The sequence below is a fragment of the Nanorana parkeri genome, unplaced genomic scaffold (genome assembly GCF_000935625.1).
Source record: "Nanorana parkeri isolate BGI_ZX_2015 unplaced genomic scaffold, ASM93562v1 scaffold1923, whole genome shotgun sequence".
Classification (NCBI taxonomy): domain Eukaryota; kingdom Metazoa; phylum Chordata; class Amphibia; order Anura; family Dicroglossidae; genus Nanorana; species Nanorana parkeri.
The window spans coordinates 131084-147462 of record NW_017308191.1 but is presented as its reverse complement, the minus strand read 5'-3'; the positions used below and the strand labels follow the sequence as shown (position 1 = coordinate 147462).

General features: G+C 43.0%; 1 long non-coding RNA gene across 1 annotated transcript; it reads left to right on the top strand.

Moving 5' to 3' along the window:
- Positions 1-353: 353 nt before the first annotated feature.
- On the top strand, positions 354-3454 carry LOC108800119. Its single transcript, XR_001942075.1, has 2 exons — positions 354-457; positions 3408-3454. It is a non-coding gene; the product is annotated as an uncharacterized LOC108800119 (long non-coding RNA).
- Positions 3455-16379: the final 12925 nt, after the last annotated feature.

The following is a 16379-nucleotide window of genomic DNA, read 5'->3' as shown; positions in this document are numbered from 1 at the left end:
CCAACAAAGTGTAGTGTGGGCTGTATGGGGGTCAGAACATCCATTGTTTTTTGCCTGCTGTTTCAGTGGTAGCACTCATACACAGAATGCACCCTCACTTCACATGAATTCCCTTGTCTTCTTACAGGTCTTGGACTGGAGGTGACTGCTCCTTCTGCTCAGGTTGCTTCGTTCCATTCTCCAGCTCTTTTGCCATGTACTTTCAGCATTGCAGCTCCTTCAATAAACCCGCAGTACTTGGCGATAATCTGGTATTATGGAAATGAAGAACTGGTGAGGTTTGACAACAAGGAGAAAGTGGTCAAAGAGAGGTTTTCAGTTGATGAGCAGGAGGCCAGAAAGGGAAACGCATCTCTGACCATCCACGACGTGACCATCACTGATCAGGGGACCTACAAGTGTTTGGTCATCTACACTCCAGACCGGAAACAAAGGGAGATCAGGCTGGATGTTCGTGGTAAGAATATAAATGATTGACATGGTTCCATAAACAACACTCTGCTGCTATGATCACCTCTCTCGAAATATGTATTAATGGAAAAAAAACTTTTTTCTCTTCCATTCATTGAAGGACACAGTGGAGATCCTTGGATCTTGGCTGTTGGGTTATAGCTACCAACTTCAAGAGTAGGACCCTAGGTGCAAAAAACAAAAAGTACAGCCTTGGAACTGCCCGCTGCAGGTGGCCAAACGCCCATCTGCTAGTGGCAACTCAAGACCTTCAATCAACAGCTGAGCTTGGTGACATGCTGGATGATACAGATCCTTGGAGTCCCCCCAGCTCAACCTGCAAGGGGTCGGCTGCAACACCCATGTCCTGGCTCTAAGGGCAGCCTGTGAGTGTTCCCCATGGGGGCACATATGACAGAGTGACTTGTTACTTGATGTAGGGCTGCAACCAACTATTCTCATTATCGATTAGTTGGTTGGATCCCCAAGCTCTCTCCTCTACGCTGGGAGGAGGGCACAGCAAGCAGTGGGCAGGTGCAATAGCCAGTTTGTTATTGGCTATTGCAGTTTGAAATGACTAACAGCAGGCTGGCTATTGCACCCGCCCATTACCTGCTGTATTTACATTTACCTGCCGCCTGCAGAATCTTGCCCGTGGCAGTTATCATTCCCTGGCTGAAGCTATTGAAACACCATGTGCTTATAATACAATTATAAATGGTGGGAAAAAAGTAATTTTTGGTTTTGACCTGACAAATTCTGCTGATGGAGCTGCGTTGCAGTGCCATTCATTTCAATGGCACCCCAAACGCAACTCCCACCCAGAGTGTGATCACCTGCACTGTAATGCAAGGTACTGCAATGCCATGCGTTCCAGTGCAGTGCAATTGCAAAAATGTTTATTCTGAAGTAAACTTTGTAACACTGCATTTGTGTATATTATTTTAAATTAAAGTGACATTATAGGCAGAATTTTTTTCCCTCCCCCCCCCCAATGTTAATGTCAGCACTTACCTTATATGATGTCTCTTAATCCGATCTTCTTCTTCTTTCCTGATGTTTTCTGCCTTCTCTCCAGCGCTGCGGCGGCTCTCCGATCCAGCGCTGACTCCTCTGTCCTTCCTGGCACTTAATGTCCTAGGGTGTCTGCATGCGGGTGCACGCATCCATAGACTTAACTTGTGTCTCTCCTCGCGTCCCGGCCGAAAATCGGAACCGCGCATTCGCTCGCACCAAGATGCTTTGCGGCTGCCCGAGAATTTTCACATTTTCGGACGGGAGCGCGTGGGAAGACACAGGTAAGTATATAACGATGTTACAGTGGGTTTTTAAAAAAAAATTTATTGCAAATATCTACTGCTTGCTAGCATTACATATATGCAAAAATAAAGGAGGGGTTAATAATCCTTTAAGGATGGTATTTATTTAGGTTTTTTGTGCGGTAGGGGATGCAGGGGTTGGGCCTTCTTGCCCCCAGGCTCAACAGACTAATGGTTTATCTCCAGGTACAGTAAAATGGATGTTCTGTTAGATCTGTGGGATCAGTTTCCCTGATCTAGGTCGCCCCCCCCGATATTGCCTAGTCGTTGCTTTGAGATAGAGAGGGTAGATCTGCATTTATTCAAGGGCACACCACCCACTCCTCTGGTTGTTTATGTATGTGACCAGTTGTGCTATATGTACTGCTTTGTGACTAACTGAGCTACCTCTAAGAGATGGGCTGTTGGCAACCTGCAGGGGACGGCCCCTAGGCTGTACCTTTTTTATGCCTAGTGTCCTACTCCTGAAGGTGGCGCTATAACACAATGGCTAGGATCTAAGGATCTCTGCTGTGTCCTGCAATGAATGCAGAGAAAAGGATCTAGTTTTGCTAGATTTGGATAGAGTGGAGGGGGATAGGACAGGAAGAATGGGATAATCTACCCAATGGGACACAGACATAAAAGGACATCAACATGCTAATGAAGTAGTTTTAGATAAAACCTTTCTGTATTCATTACATACCTTATTTTAGATCCAGTGCTGTCATCACTGGGTCTCTATGCTTCTCCAAGCAATGAAGGCACATTATGGCTGCTCGGAGCGACTGGAAGGGTGCTGTACATTGCTTCCTGAAAACGTCAAATCACTCTGCCTCAGTATTACTCTCAAGGGCCCTCCCTCAGCCCTGAAGCAAGTAGTGGGCTGGTTTTTGGAAGGAAGTATGCAAATATGAAAATGCTTTAATGGGTGAGTGTCTGTTCGGAGGAGTGGGTGTTCCTAGGCAGGCTGTATTTGCATGTAGAGCTACCTAGGTAATACTCACATGTGATGCTGAGCCCCCATGATCGAAAGAACTGAAATCCATAGATTGAAAGGGGTGGGCCAGGGACAGTGATGCTGGACACCCTCCAGCCAGAAAATAAGAGCTTTAATGACTTGCTGCAGCTTCTAATGCACATTGTGAGAAGCTCCCGGCGTGCAGTGACATCAGAGGAAGCAATTTCAATCCAGGAGAGGAGCCGGGACAACTTTGCAAGACTGAAGGGAAGGCCGGAGCTCAGATTTAACACTTCTCTATCCAAAACTGAATAAAAATGCTTTGGCTAAACACATGTACTTTAAAAATAAAATTGTATTTTTATTGGCTCTAACCTAACTTAAAATATGATGACAATGTATAAATAAGTTTATATTAAATGACCATAATTCTAACTAGGAGGCGAGGCCTCTTTTCTGCTGCTCCAGCTCTCCATGGCATGGAATTTTTTGCCTTCTAGGTTCTTTTCGGGCAAACTCCCTCTCACTTCCTGTCCTAATTACTGTGAGTTATCTTCCTGTTGCCGTTGTTCAGAATGCATATTCCATATACTGTGAAGAATCCACTAGTAGCTCGTGATGGTATAATTGGCTTCCTTGTGGATTCAATGTAGCAATCCATGGAGAATGTCCTTAAAATGCTGTTATTTCTCTTACAGCTAAACCAGAGGTCAGGATACAAAGAAAAGCTCTTTGTAAGGATGAGGAAAACCCTCTTTATTGCTTTATCTCGGGCTTCTTCCCTCAGGAGGTCAAAGTCACCTGGCTATGGAATAATATTCCAATCCTGGGCAGATCAGAAATGGGGGCTTATCAAACAAATGCTGATGGGACTTACAAAGTGAAGAGCTCATTGGTCCTCACTCCTGCTCAGATCCAGGATCATCCATCCATAGCCTGTCAGGTGGAACATGTGTCTCTACAAGGGCCCATCCAAGATGCCTTCACAGTGCAATATGGCGGTAAGCATGGCTTTCTGTTCATTACCACGATAAAGAGGATGGGGGAGAAGAGTAGACTGTATGATCCAGATATTTTACCAGCATATGGACAACCCTTTAAAGCTGCTTCCTGGAAAAACGTTTGGGTTTGTATTAGGAATTGTTTCAAGTTGGACCTGAAAAAAAATGCTCTTATGCAGAATGGGAAAAGTAAACCAGGCCCTCTGCTTTAAACCCATAAATTTAGATGTGGTTGAGGGATGATTAGTTGACCAGGTATGTAAAATAATTCATGACAGTGGAGCTGAGATGTAAAAATCCACCATTGTGAAATTTTATACCAAATTTTACCACTTTGGTACACTTTCATCTTCCAATCAGAATGAGCTGTCAGTTCCACTTCCTCCAATGGAGAGTCTTCATACATGATGCCAGACACAGCAGCAGGAACAGATCTCAGAAGCAACAAAGAAATTATAGTTTTACAGGAAATAGGAGTCCTCATTAATCCAAAGATAATTAAAACCGTTTCTCTCTATGGGTGGATCCATGATAAAAACACATTCTGGCCAGGAGTGAGAAATTCCTTCCTGCTGTTAAATCTTCTGAAGCAACATCCATATATTATGTTGGCCAGGAACGGTTGTTAAGGATAATGTATGTCTGCCACTGCTGGATCAGGGACCAGGAGGTTAGGTTTTAAGGGTTAGGTTTTAGTTTGTGTATGGAGGGACAAGAATTAAATGTAAGTATTAGGTCAATTGTTAAGGGAATGTTAGGGTAAGGGTAAAATTGAGAGGGCAGGTTGGTTAAGGGCAACCCCAACCTGAGTAGGTTGTTTGGGGTTCAGGCAATGGAAGGTTGTGTTATAGCAGGGGTTCTTGGAGGTATGGGAACCAAATGACGGTCGGATGGAACTGGATCTCTAAATTGGTTAAAAAAAAATTATTTGACTTAAAATCAGAGAAATTAATGGAATGGAGAAATCAATGTGACAGATAACATGGTCAGTATCTGAACCTCCATTCCATGTTTTTATTGCTCACAAACAGCTATAAAATTGTACTAGTTGTAGCGAGCTTGTGTATTTCTGATTTGCCAGATATATAGATAAATCTGATAAAATCCTTATAATTACCGTGTTTCCCCGAAAATAAGACACTGTCTTATATTTTTTTTGGCTCAAAAAAACACACTAGGTCTTATTTTCGGGGTAGGTCTTATTTTTATTTTTAATGTATAACAATCCAAAGTCAATGCAAATCCAAATTAAATAATCCAAAGCTAAGAATAGTGTGATCAGGGCAATCAGGGGTGCCATACCTTTGCATTCATTGGCACCGCTGATTCTCTCTCGCGGCTCTTCAAGTTCCCCCTTATGCCACCAGCAGTCCTGGGAATGGTCACAACTAGGTCTTATTTTCAGGGTAGGTCTTATATTTTAGCAATTCCCAAAAATAGTACTAGGTCTTATTTTTGGGGTAGGTCTTATTTTCAGGGAAACAGGGTATATTCAAGCTGTAAAGTCAAACTGAGCTATTGAAGTCATACTGCTACCAAACAGGACTGGTGATAATAATAATTTTGACAGTCTGGTGTAGTGTGTTAAAATGTATTAGATTGTTTGTATTATATTGACACTTAGGGGTTGAATTATAAGCTACTTGCCCTTCGAAAATCTGTGAGTATTCTTCCTCTGCGAAAATATGCACAATTTAACGTTCTTTAGTTTTTTTCCTTTACAAGTGTATTTTAATTTGAACATTTTAATGATACCCCCTTGATGGGACTGAGGAGCACAGAAAATAAATACTTACTTCCTATGCATCTTTAGTACCATCCAGGGGCTATTATGAGATATTACATTCAGAACATTAAAGGAGAATTATGAGGCGAGTGATTTTCACTCAGCCTCATAATCTGAGCTGACCTGTGACAATGAAACTGTCACAGGTTGGCTCAGTAGATCGGGAAGTGAGCGAACACATAGCATCGCTCGCTCACTTCTCGATCTATCCCTGTCACTCACGGCTCCTGGGATTCCCCCCCACCCCTGTCCGATCCTCCAACGCTGACTGGAGGAACGGACTGGCAGAGCCAGCTGTCAATCCGGCAGCTGGGTGGATCTCCACAGCAATGTCGGGATCCGTTCTGGCTGCGACGTCTCAGTATACCTCTGTAGTTCGCGGTATACTGAGCCTTGGGTCACGGGAGAACGTTAGTTTGTGTTCTCCCGTGACCCTTAGGAGAACTATTGGGAAAAGCCCTGACCCCATAGTTCTCCTTTAAGGGAGTTATTCGCTAAGCTGCCAATGGCAGCCGAGTGACTGACCGAGACAAAGTGAAGTGAGCTGAACACTGTTCAGCGATCCACTTCTAGTATGACTGAGCCGAAGTGAAGAACCCGTTCGACTCAGCCGAACTAAAATCTGGGTCAGCTGAGTCGGACGCCAAGCAGTTCAATGGCTGCCGTTCGACCCTATTCTTGCCCCCAATGCCTCCGAGGTAGCGAGCAGAATAAAAAAAATTTAAACAAAAGGAAGAAAAAAAAACAAAACTTGGGGTCCCCCTCCCAATTCATACCAGACGCTTTAGGTCTGATAGGAATTTTAAGAGGGAACCCCACCCCCAAAAAACAGGGAAATGTGGAGTCTCCCCTAAAATTCCCAACCAGACCCTAAATACGAGCCCAGGCCTGCCAGGGCAGAAAGGGGGGGGGATGAGCGAGCGCCCCCCCACCCCCTTCCCCGGGCCATACCAGGCCACATGCCCTCAGCATTGGGAGGGTGCTTTACCAGTGTCCAACCTGGAAGAATACCTTGTCCCAATGCCGATGAGGACAAGGGCCTCTTCCTCCACAACCCTGACCCAGATGTTGTGGGGGTCTGCGGGCGGTCTTGAAATTCCTACAAGACCCAAAGGACCTGGGATGACCTTTGGGGGGAACCCCACACACTTTATTTTTTACTTTTTGGGGGGGGTGCCACCTAACTTTCCTACCAGACCTAAAGGGCCTGGTATGAATAGGGAGGGGGACCCCACGCCATGTTTTTCTTTTTATTTACATTTACAGGGAGAATATAGTCTGCTTCGGCTGTGACTTCGCATATGCTCTGGCTCGGCTGAGCTGTTCGGCTGCTGTACAGGCTATTGTTAATAGCAGGTACAGCAGCCCTTCGGTTCTACTGAACACAAGGGCTCAGGCGGCCAAAGTGAGTTGAAGGATCAGTCGAAGCTATGGCTATATCCTTTGGCTCCTTTGTGAATAACCCCCTATATTTAATTACACCCCTAAAGGAAAAAACTAGAGAACGTTTATTTATACATATTGTAACATGGTGCCAGTAAAACCTGCCAGGTTGGCAGGAAAAGTGATAGATGGTAGATACATTTCTCCACGGATCCTTAGATTCATCATCTAAGGTAATGCCAGCATAGAATTGGAGGTAAAGAAAAATAGCTCTTTACCTTGTATTGGTAAAACAAATCCTGGGGCTGGTGTTACTAGGAGTCTGATAGAGCTCTGGGTGGGACAGACTCCTAGTTCCATGGACCGTAGTTTAGGGAAGACTGCACAGAACTTCATTAGTGTGCAGCTGCACCTAGCTTTGGGGGGGGGGAGTGTGTGTCTCAGTGCAAGGAGAGACAGTGTGCTGAATGCAGCAAGTTATGTTTTTGGAGCCAAGCCTGTCAGCAGGACAGGGTTCTGTCGAAGGACTGTAAATGTTCCCATAAAGGAAACGGGCCCAGCTCAGCGGACTATCGCTAATACCCAGTAAGGCTCAGTGGAGCAGACTTTTATTTGTTTATGACAATTTACATTTTTGGCTGGATGCCTGTAACCTTTTTTTTTTGTCAATTGATTGCTGCCTGGAATTAAAGCTGGCATTTTTGTTGAAGAGACTGCGAGTTTGACTCTACATTGAGACTGGTTCCCTACAATATATTAGCACAGACAAATGCTTACAGATATTTTCTAGGATGAACTACCCTGCAAATTGTTTATAAATTAACCCCTTAGGCTTAAAGTGTATCTAAAGCACACTGTTTTTAGTTTTGGATAGAGTAGGGAATGTTTAAATATCTCTGTTTAGATTTTTCTTTAGGGAAATTTAACATCCTTGCCAAATCTTTTTCTCCTTTGGTGAGATTTTCCTTTACTTACTGTCCTGGAAATAGAACAGGAAGTAAGAGGAAAGCTCTACAAATTGATGGAAAATCCCCTTTAGACTGTTGTCAGCAGAAGAAGTGTTCCTACTGGATGATTTACCCTCTATTCCTGTTCCGATGACCAATTTAAAATTCTTAATTTCCAATAATTTTTGGACATTGGTCACCTGTAATCTTGCACTGAAGACCCCCTTGTAAGTAACTGCCAGAACGTGTTTTAGCAAGTTAAACTGTTAAAGAGTCTCTGGTATTTCAAATATATTATACAATATTTCAAATTCAAATTGTATAATAGTTGCTTTTTTCCATAATATAATAATTGGATAATATGGAGGTTACTTACACACAATTAAATGTGTTCCTGTTTTCAGATGAATGCACACGACACCATTCTGGACTGACTGCCGTTGTGACAGTGTTACTTGTTTTGTCACTTCTATTTATTGCCATTTCAGGCTATCTGATCATGAAGAAAAAATGTAAGTGACTAAAATATAACAATAATCATGAATGTTGTATTACCTTAATGAGCCCCTTACTGTGGTAGCCAGAAATTTAGTAGAACGATCACAGAATTTTGGAGGAAAAAAACAAACAGTTTTGGCATGGTCCCATACCAAGTGGGAGCAAAATATTTTGTATCGTTTGCAATAAAGCAAAAATGTCAGTTACCGAAAAATCAAGATGAAAGTCTAACCACGATAGAAGAGATATTATACTCACTCCTCCAGTGGCCCGTGTCTCCTACCTTCCCTCCATTCCATAGCTGCAGTCTCCAAAGAACTTCTGTGTCCTTTGCCGTGTGCTATAGATCCTTCCTCTTAACCCTACATCATAGCTGTGTGCTGTAGTGATGTAGGGTTTGGAGAAAGGTGGGACACAGAAGGGTCTGCTAATGGCTGCAGCTCAGGAACAAAGCCTTGACCTTATTGTTTCCCCACACGTATGTTGCTAGGGATCTAAAACCCCCTGGGCACCTAGGCTTACAAGTTGTGGGGCTTGTAGCATAACATAAGGCAAAGCTGGTGAGCCGGTTTCTCACCCATGTTATCTCTTCTCAGCCCCTTCTGATTTCTCATTAATGCCTTTCCTTTTTGGTCCCTCTCCCCTTTCTAATCTCTTAATATTGAGCCATTAAGCACTCTTGGGTGACAGCGGTCCCTGGCCAGAGCAGTAAGTCACCCAAGGGGCAACCTTTAACACCACCGTTCTCACCAGACTCTATACTATGTGTTTCCTTAACCAGGCCATAAATAAATAAGCAGACACATGGCAATGCCTTTCACAGTTCCTTAAATAATGCAATCTTCAGCTCCAGTTTATGAAGGTTAGGTACACAACAATTCAGAGAGTACCCAGTATTTATATCAATGAAGAAAAGGCGTTCTCTAATTGGACGAGAGGCGATGTCACAATCCGCTCCGAGTCCAATCAGAGTACCCTTTGTATTCATTGATAAAAATCTTTGGCCGCTGTGCTGAGCGAGTTACCCCCTGTGTTTTCAGAGCAGAGGGGAAGCTGCATAGCACAGCACCATACAGGACCAGTAAAATCGCTGTCACCACTGTAATGCAGCCGGTTACTACAGAGCTTTACAGGATCTGTGTGGCCCTAAGAGGGATAATATATGTATTCCTCCATTGGGCCAAACTGGACCAATGTTGGTATACATAAAAAAAAAACTATAGCTGGAGTTCACATTTAATCCTCCTATTTTTGTAATGAACATGAAGACATGTGTGATCAGTAATATGTTCACAGTAGCACATTGATTTTATGGAGTCGGATCTTCTGATCTCTTTAGAAACAGCAGATAATATGAATTGCTTTTTTTTCTTTATTTGAAATGATATTTTACAGATACAAGGCGCTTCCAGGTGAGTCACATCCACCAAGACCAGACACGGGCTAACGATGATATGGTGACTCTGTACTGTATGGCCCTCAACTGCCCAAAAGTGGCACAGGCCACCTGGACTGTTACAGTTCAGGGCGGAGAACCAATCACAGTTTCTGACTGTCAGCAGTATAAAGATGAAGAAACTGGCTCATTGCTGCACAGTGATTACACCGTGAGAACCGACAACGTAAACAGGAATGGACTGAGCAATTATACCACCAAGCTGTCCTTTAGCCCTGAAACATCTGAATGCAAGAAAATGGAAGTCAAATGCAAATTTCTCTGTGGTAGAAAATCCAAGGAAAGGAGTCACACATATACTCTCATAATAAGTGAGTAAAGTTATTTCTATTATTATTGGTTTTTTTATTGTAAAGCGTATGGGCTAGATCTTTAGTTACCAGACCTTGGTCAAAGAAGTCTCAGTATAATCCAGAAGAATGGTGAAGACCATATTTGTTATCAGGTTGGAAGCACCGCATCTCAAAATTAGTCATTACTCAATGAACCAGGAAATGGGACTTTTGATTCCAGCAACTACAACCATATGAATACACCATAGGAACACACTATTTACTTGAATAAGGGTCTATGTGTTCCTACAAGTCTGCTTCTTCGGGTCCCCAAAATATGCTGTTAACAGATTTTGTTTGAAAAACCCCAACTAATGGTGGCAAATACCCACGGATTTTGCTGGACCGCATGGTCATTGTATGACCACTCTGAGATGCCATTCTGCTGCTTTCAAGACCCACATGGTGCAACTTATATGTGCATGATACTTGGGGAGGATGCGTATCTGCCTGGTGGTTGTGTGGACCTGTTCCACGAAATACGTAGACCCTTATTCAAGTAATGTGAACATGCAAATATGGTGAAACCAAGCAAACAAAACAAAAGCGCCAAAAACAGATCATAAATCTGAGGAATGCATATGTGGGATTGCTAGGGGTGCTGCCCCACTTCAGCCAAGGGAACTGTATAACTGGAAGACAAAAAGAAAGAGAAGGGGCGCCCACCCTGTAGAAGGGGGCGTGACCCCGGAAACGCGTTAACGCTGCCACTCCATATTGGCATACAGGCTGATCGAGAGTTTTTAAACTGATGTATCCTTGAACTACCCATTTATGCTTCTAACCGATCTACCATTGTGAGTACCTTTGCACTAGACTTGTGTGCCGTCAAAAAATTTGTTCCGTTTCGTAATATCAATTATTTCGTATTTCCTAATTCGTATCCAAAACTCAATTCGGATTCGTACGAAATACGAATTTTCGTTAGTTTCGGCACATTTTCGTAACTTTACGAACATTCGTTATGATGAAGTTAAAAAGCAAAAATACCTTTGTTAATATTGGAGTCGATGTGGTAGTTGCTTTTTTATCCGAAATACGAATTCCGTTAACGGATTCCGGATCCGAATTTCGTATTTCGGACTTAAAAAAAAACTACCATCAACTCCAATATAAATGTACTTTGCTTTTTAACTTCAATATATCACGAATGTTCGTAACGGAACGAAAATACGTCAACGGAATTTTGTATTTGCAGCCTCTGTATTGTAATGCAACCCTCAGCAGCAGCTGAAATCCGTATTTCGGATTAAAAAAAAAATCTTGTCATGTTGTTCAACCTCATTTACAGGGGTAATATTAGTTCCTGTTTCAAAGAAATTCGGATCCGAAATTCGTTAACAGAATTTCGTATTTCGGATATAATTCGGAAACTGCCATTCGGATTTCAGATGCTTACGAGTCTACGAATTGCAGGTAAATTCGTACGAATTTCGATTCGTAACGAAACGAATCGCACATGTCTACTTTGCACTCTATTTTGCTATTTTTAAACAATAAAGAACCATCTGCACTAGGGTGGGCGCCCTTCTCTTTCTTTTTGTCTTCCATGCAAATCTGGTGAGCCTGTTTCTCACCCATGTTACCTCTTCTCAGCCCCTTCTGATTTCTTGCTGTTGCCTTTCCTCTTTGGTCCCTTTTCCCTTTCCAGTTGCAATCTCTTAATATACAGCCAATATTAGCAACCTTTGCATAGTTACATAGTTACATACTGTAGTATGTGAGGTTGAATTAAGACACAAGTCTATCAAGTTCAACCTTTGTGTGTCTGTATGTCATTGTGCATGTGTGTGGGTGTATAAGTCCCTGTGTGTTCTAGTTTTTAAGAGTACCTGTACCCCTGTATGTTACGGTCTCTGAGGAAGGTATTTAAATGCTTTTTGAATGATGCAATACTCTCTGCTGATACCACTGCTTGTGGCAGCAAGTTCCAAAATGTAACCGCTCTAACTGGGAAGAAGCCCCTATGCCCCTTGTGTGAACATGTTTAACCACTTCAAGGTGTTTAGACCCCCTTCCTGGCCAGGCCATTTTTCAGTATTGAACGCTGCGGTACTTTGATTGACGTTTATTCCGTCATGCAACGCTGTACTGAAATGAATTTTATACCATTTTTTGGGGACACATAGAGCTTTCTTTTGGTGGTATTTATTCACCACTGCAGGTTTTATTTTTTACTATGTTAAGGAAAAATTATTGAAAATCTTTGGAAAAAAAAGTGTTTTTTTTTCCATTTTATTAGGAAACAATGATTATTACCCATATGTTTGGTAAAATATAAAAGACGGGGTCATGTCGGGTAAATAGACACCAAACATGTCAAGCTTTAAAATTGCGCGCACCCGCGAAATCGCAAAAAACTAGCATACCCAAAATTGACCATAGGCGACGCTTTAAAAGCGTTTACAGCTCATCAGTTTAGTGTTATCAGTGATTGATAGCCCTACAATTATTGCTCTCACTGCGACGTTCACGACGATATGTAACATGTGCGGCGTAATGGGTGAAATTGTTATTTTCGCACGTACCCGACGCCTGTTTGCATGCGTGTATGTATGGGGGGGACTTAAAAAAAAAATGTAATTCTTTTTTTATTTGTAACTTTACATTTTTTGGGGGGAAACTTAAATTTTTTGTTTAGAGGGGACCGGAGGGAGGTCGTGTACCGACCTCCATCTGATCCCCTGTGACAGAGGCAGTATGCTTGTCCCGGGCTCGCACCGGGCACAGCGGAGCCCGGGACCAGCGGAAGGGGGGGGGGAGCCGCGGAGGGGGGGCGCACATCCCGGGACCTCATACAAGCGATCCGCCGGCTCTATCCTTTCTGTGGTTTGGTGACCAAAACTGGACCGCATACTCCAGATGATGAGGTAAAGTGGCAAAATTATAGATTTGTCTCTACAGTACATTCCCTTTTTAATGCAAGACAGAACTCTGCTAACTTTGTTTGCTGCCGCCTGTCATTGCATACTATTGTTAAATCTGTGGTCTACTATGACCCCCAAATCTTTTTCTGACTTCCCTTCCCATTAATGTGTATTCCGCTTGCCCGTTTTTAACCACAAAATGGATTACTTTACATTTTTCAACATTAAACCTCATCTGCCATGTAGTTGCCCCTCCCCTATTTTATCCAGGTCCTCCTGTAATGTTATATATGTCCAATCCTGTGTCTATTACTCTCCCAATTGTAGTATCAGCAAACACAGAAACATGGCTATTCACACCCTCCCCAATATCATTAACCACCTCCCGTCCATGGGCGTTCCTGTACGGCCGGACGGAGGTCTTGTAGGAGCGGGAGGGCATCTTAAGGCGTCCTGCCTCTTCCCCCGCTCATGCACGGGGCTCAGCGCACACACGAGTGGGGAACTGTTAGCAATGTTGGCCATCGCTGGCTGTTTACATTCAAGCCACAGGGTGTCTTCTAGAGACACCCGATCACTTGCAGTAGCTGCGGGTGTGTGCCTCCGCGCTGCCTCCTCGGCGCCACTGCCAGTCCCGAGATTCGCTGTGCCTGTTGCGGCTGGGGCCGACACACTGACGCTGTCAGTGGAGATCAAACGGAGATCAGTACACAATCTCCCTTTGATCTCTTCTCGGTTCCCACATGCAGGAAGTGATGTGTATTACATCACTTCCTGTATTCAGTGTCACTCTCCGGTTCCAGATGCCGATAAGAAGCTGATGAAGCAGATCTGTGCTTCTATCAGCTTCTCTGGGGGTCCCTGGGTGACATCAGGGGTCTTGGTGACCCCTGATGTCTCCATAAAGAGGACCTGTCATGTTAATTCGCTATCACATAGGGGATTTCTTAGTCGTGATAGCAATAAAGTTAAGTGTAAGAAAAAAAAAGAAAAAAAAAGTAAAGCATAAAAAAAAATAATGAAGCTAAAAAAAAATTGTCACTAATAAATAAAATGTAAAATAAAAAAAAAAATGTTTTAAAGTCCCCCGCCCCCCACATACACACGCAAGCATGCGTCGTGCGAGCAAACGTGCAAAAACGATGATTCCGCCTATTGTGCCGCACATGTTACATATCGCCGCAAACGTCGGAATAAGAGCAATAATTCTAGGCCCATCAATCACTGAACACTAAACTGATGAACTGATGAGCGGTAAAAGCTTTTAAAGCGCCAATTTTGGGTGTGGTCATTTTCTGCGATTTTGCGGGTGCACGCAATCTTAAATCTTGACATGTTTGGTGTCTATTTACCCGACGTGACCCGATCTTTTATATTTTGCCAAACAATGATAAATGTTTAATGATAAATGACGGGGTGATGATAAATGTTTCATAACAACTTTTTGTTACAAAATTTAGGGTACTTTTTTGTTATGGGATCTCAGCCTGTGTACTAAGCGTTTATGTGGTACTGTGTCAAAAGGTTTGGCAAAATCCAGATATAACACATCCACCGGCCTCCCTCCATCCAAATCTCTACTCACCTCTTCGTAGAATGTCAGTACGTTGGTCTGACAAGAACTGTCCTTCCCAAATCCGTGCTGATTTATCATTGTCATTAACAAAATCCACTAAATAGCCCTTTATCATTCCCTCTAACAGTTTGCATACTATAGATGTTAGACCTTTTTTGAATATTGGTTCCACCGTTGCCTTACGTCAATCACTTGGTACCCTACCAGTCATTATGGAGTCTTTGAAAATGAGGAATATTCTCTCTATAACCTGACTGAGTTCTTTTAAGTACCTTGGGGTGTAGGTTATCTGGTCCTATTGATTTATTTTCATTACGTTTTTCCAGTCTTGGTTGAACCCCGGCTACTGTCAACCACTGCGGTATCTTACGAACTGAGTTACTCACATTCTTATCTCCATTAATCCCGTCTTTTTCCTGACTGTATACTGAAGAGAAAAATTAATTTAACACCTCAGCCTTTTACACCTCAGAGCATGTTCAGCTGACCGAAGTGCAGCTGAAGCTAGCTGCCTATACAGTACATAGTGGTATCATATGGCAAAATCTTGGTCAAATGATGGCAGTTAAATAAATGGAAACTTTAGCTCCGTCATTACCTGTCCACTGAACTGGAAATATAGTAACTTTTATCCCCTTCATGACTGAAGGTCATTGAAACCTAGATTCACAGACCGAATTTAGCAGCGTCAGTGTGAGTCGGTTAACTTGACAATAACTCTAGGATCTGAACAACCTTTATTTGGTAACCAACCTGAATCCTTTATTATAAAATGGTGAAAAGACCAAAAAAATATTTTTCCTTATTTTTCTTCATGTACTGTGCTGTAAGAACTGCATCCTGCCGCCTTAGCTGTCAAAGTGCCTCTCTCTGTTGGATGCACAATGACAGCTGAGTTGACCCTAGTCAGTGTTGTGCACAAACGCCCGACAGGAACATGTAGATCTCCTTAAGGACAAGAATAAAATATGTTTTTATAGTGCACTTGTCACAATTATTACCAGTGAAGTGATTCTGCTCCACTTCTGCCTCGGCTGCAGCCAGCACTGGAATTCCTCTTTATATAACGTCTGGTGGAGAACGTTGTGACGTACGCCCGGCCCAGACCCGCTGTACGTCAATGCCACGTGACAATACACAAGTCTGAACCGAGCGTGAGCGTCACAAGGACGTGGCGATACCACTCTCAGCCTCACCCTGCGCAGAGATTTCCCAGCTCGCAGGACACAATCTCAGGCCAGCAGACAGAGAGCAATCGTCACCAGGGTTGGTTAACTCCGCAGTTAACCCTTTACCCACCAAACTTCCACTGCCACCATGTATTTTCCGGAATACAAACCGTGCCCAGCAAATGCTGCGACTATTCAAAACACTTAAACGATGCCTGTGATGCCGCTGTCCTCTCAGACAGGAATATGACAGGAGTCACTATACAGTAGCACTCTTCAAAGAGCAAGGATACTTTAAGTTCGTATTCAGAGCGTAGAGATAAGCGCAACGATTTTTATATCGTCCTTTGATATAAGAAACGGTGCAGAAAATATACAGAAAGAGATTTAATAAAAAGAGACAAAATATATATACAACAGCAAAATAAAAGGGAATAAAAGAAGAATACTTAACAGTCCTGGAATGGTGAGTTCTGACAGAGTTCAGAGTCCAAGAAGCAAAGTGGAAGTCTGCCGGGCTCTCCTTCAAGCAAACTTCCAGCAGATAATGTCCAAAGATTAAAGGGGAACTCTTCTGTGATGTTCAGACTTCTAGTTCCTCGATGATGTTTAAAACAAGAGCCACTCTAGTTACCAACACAGAGTATTTTATAAG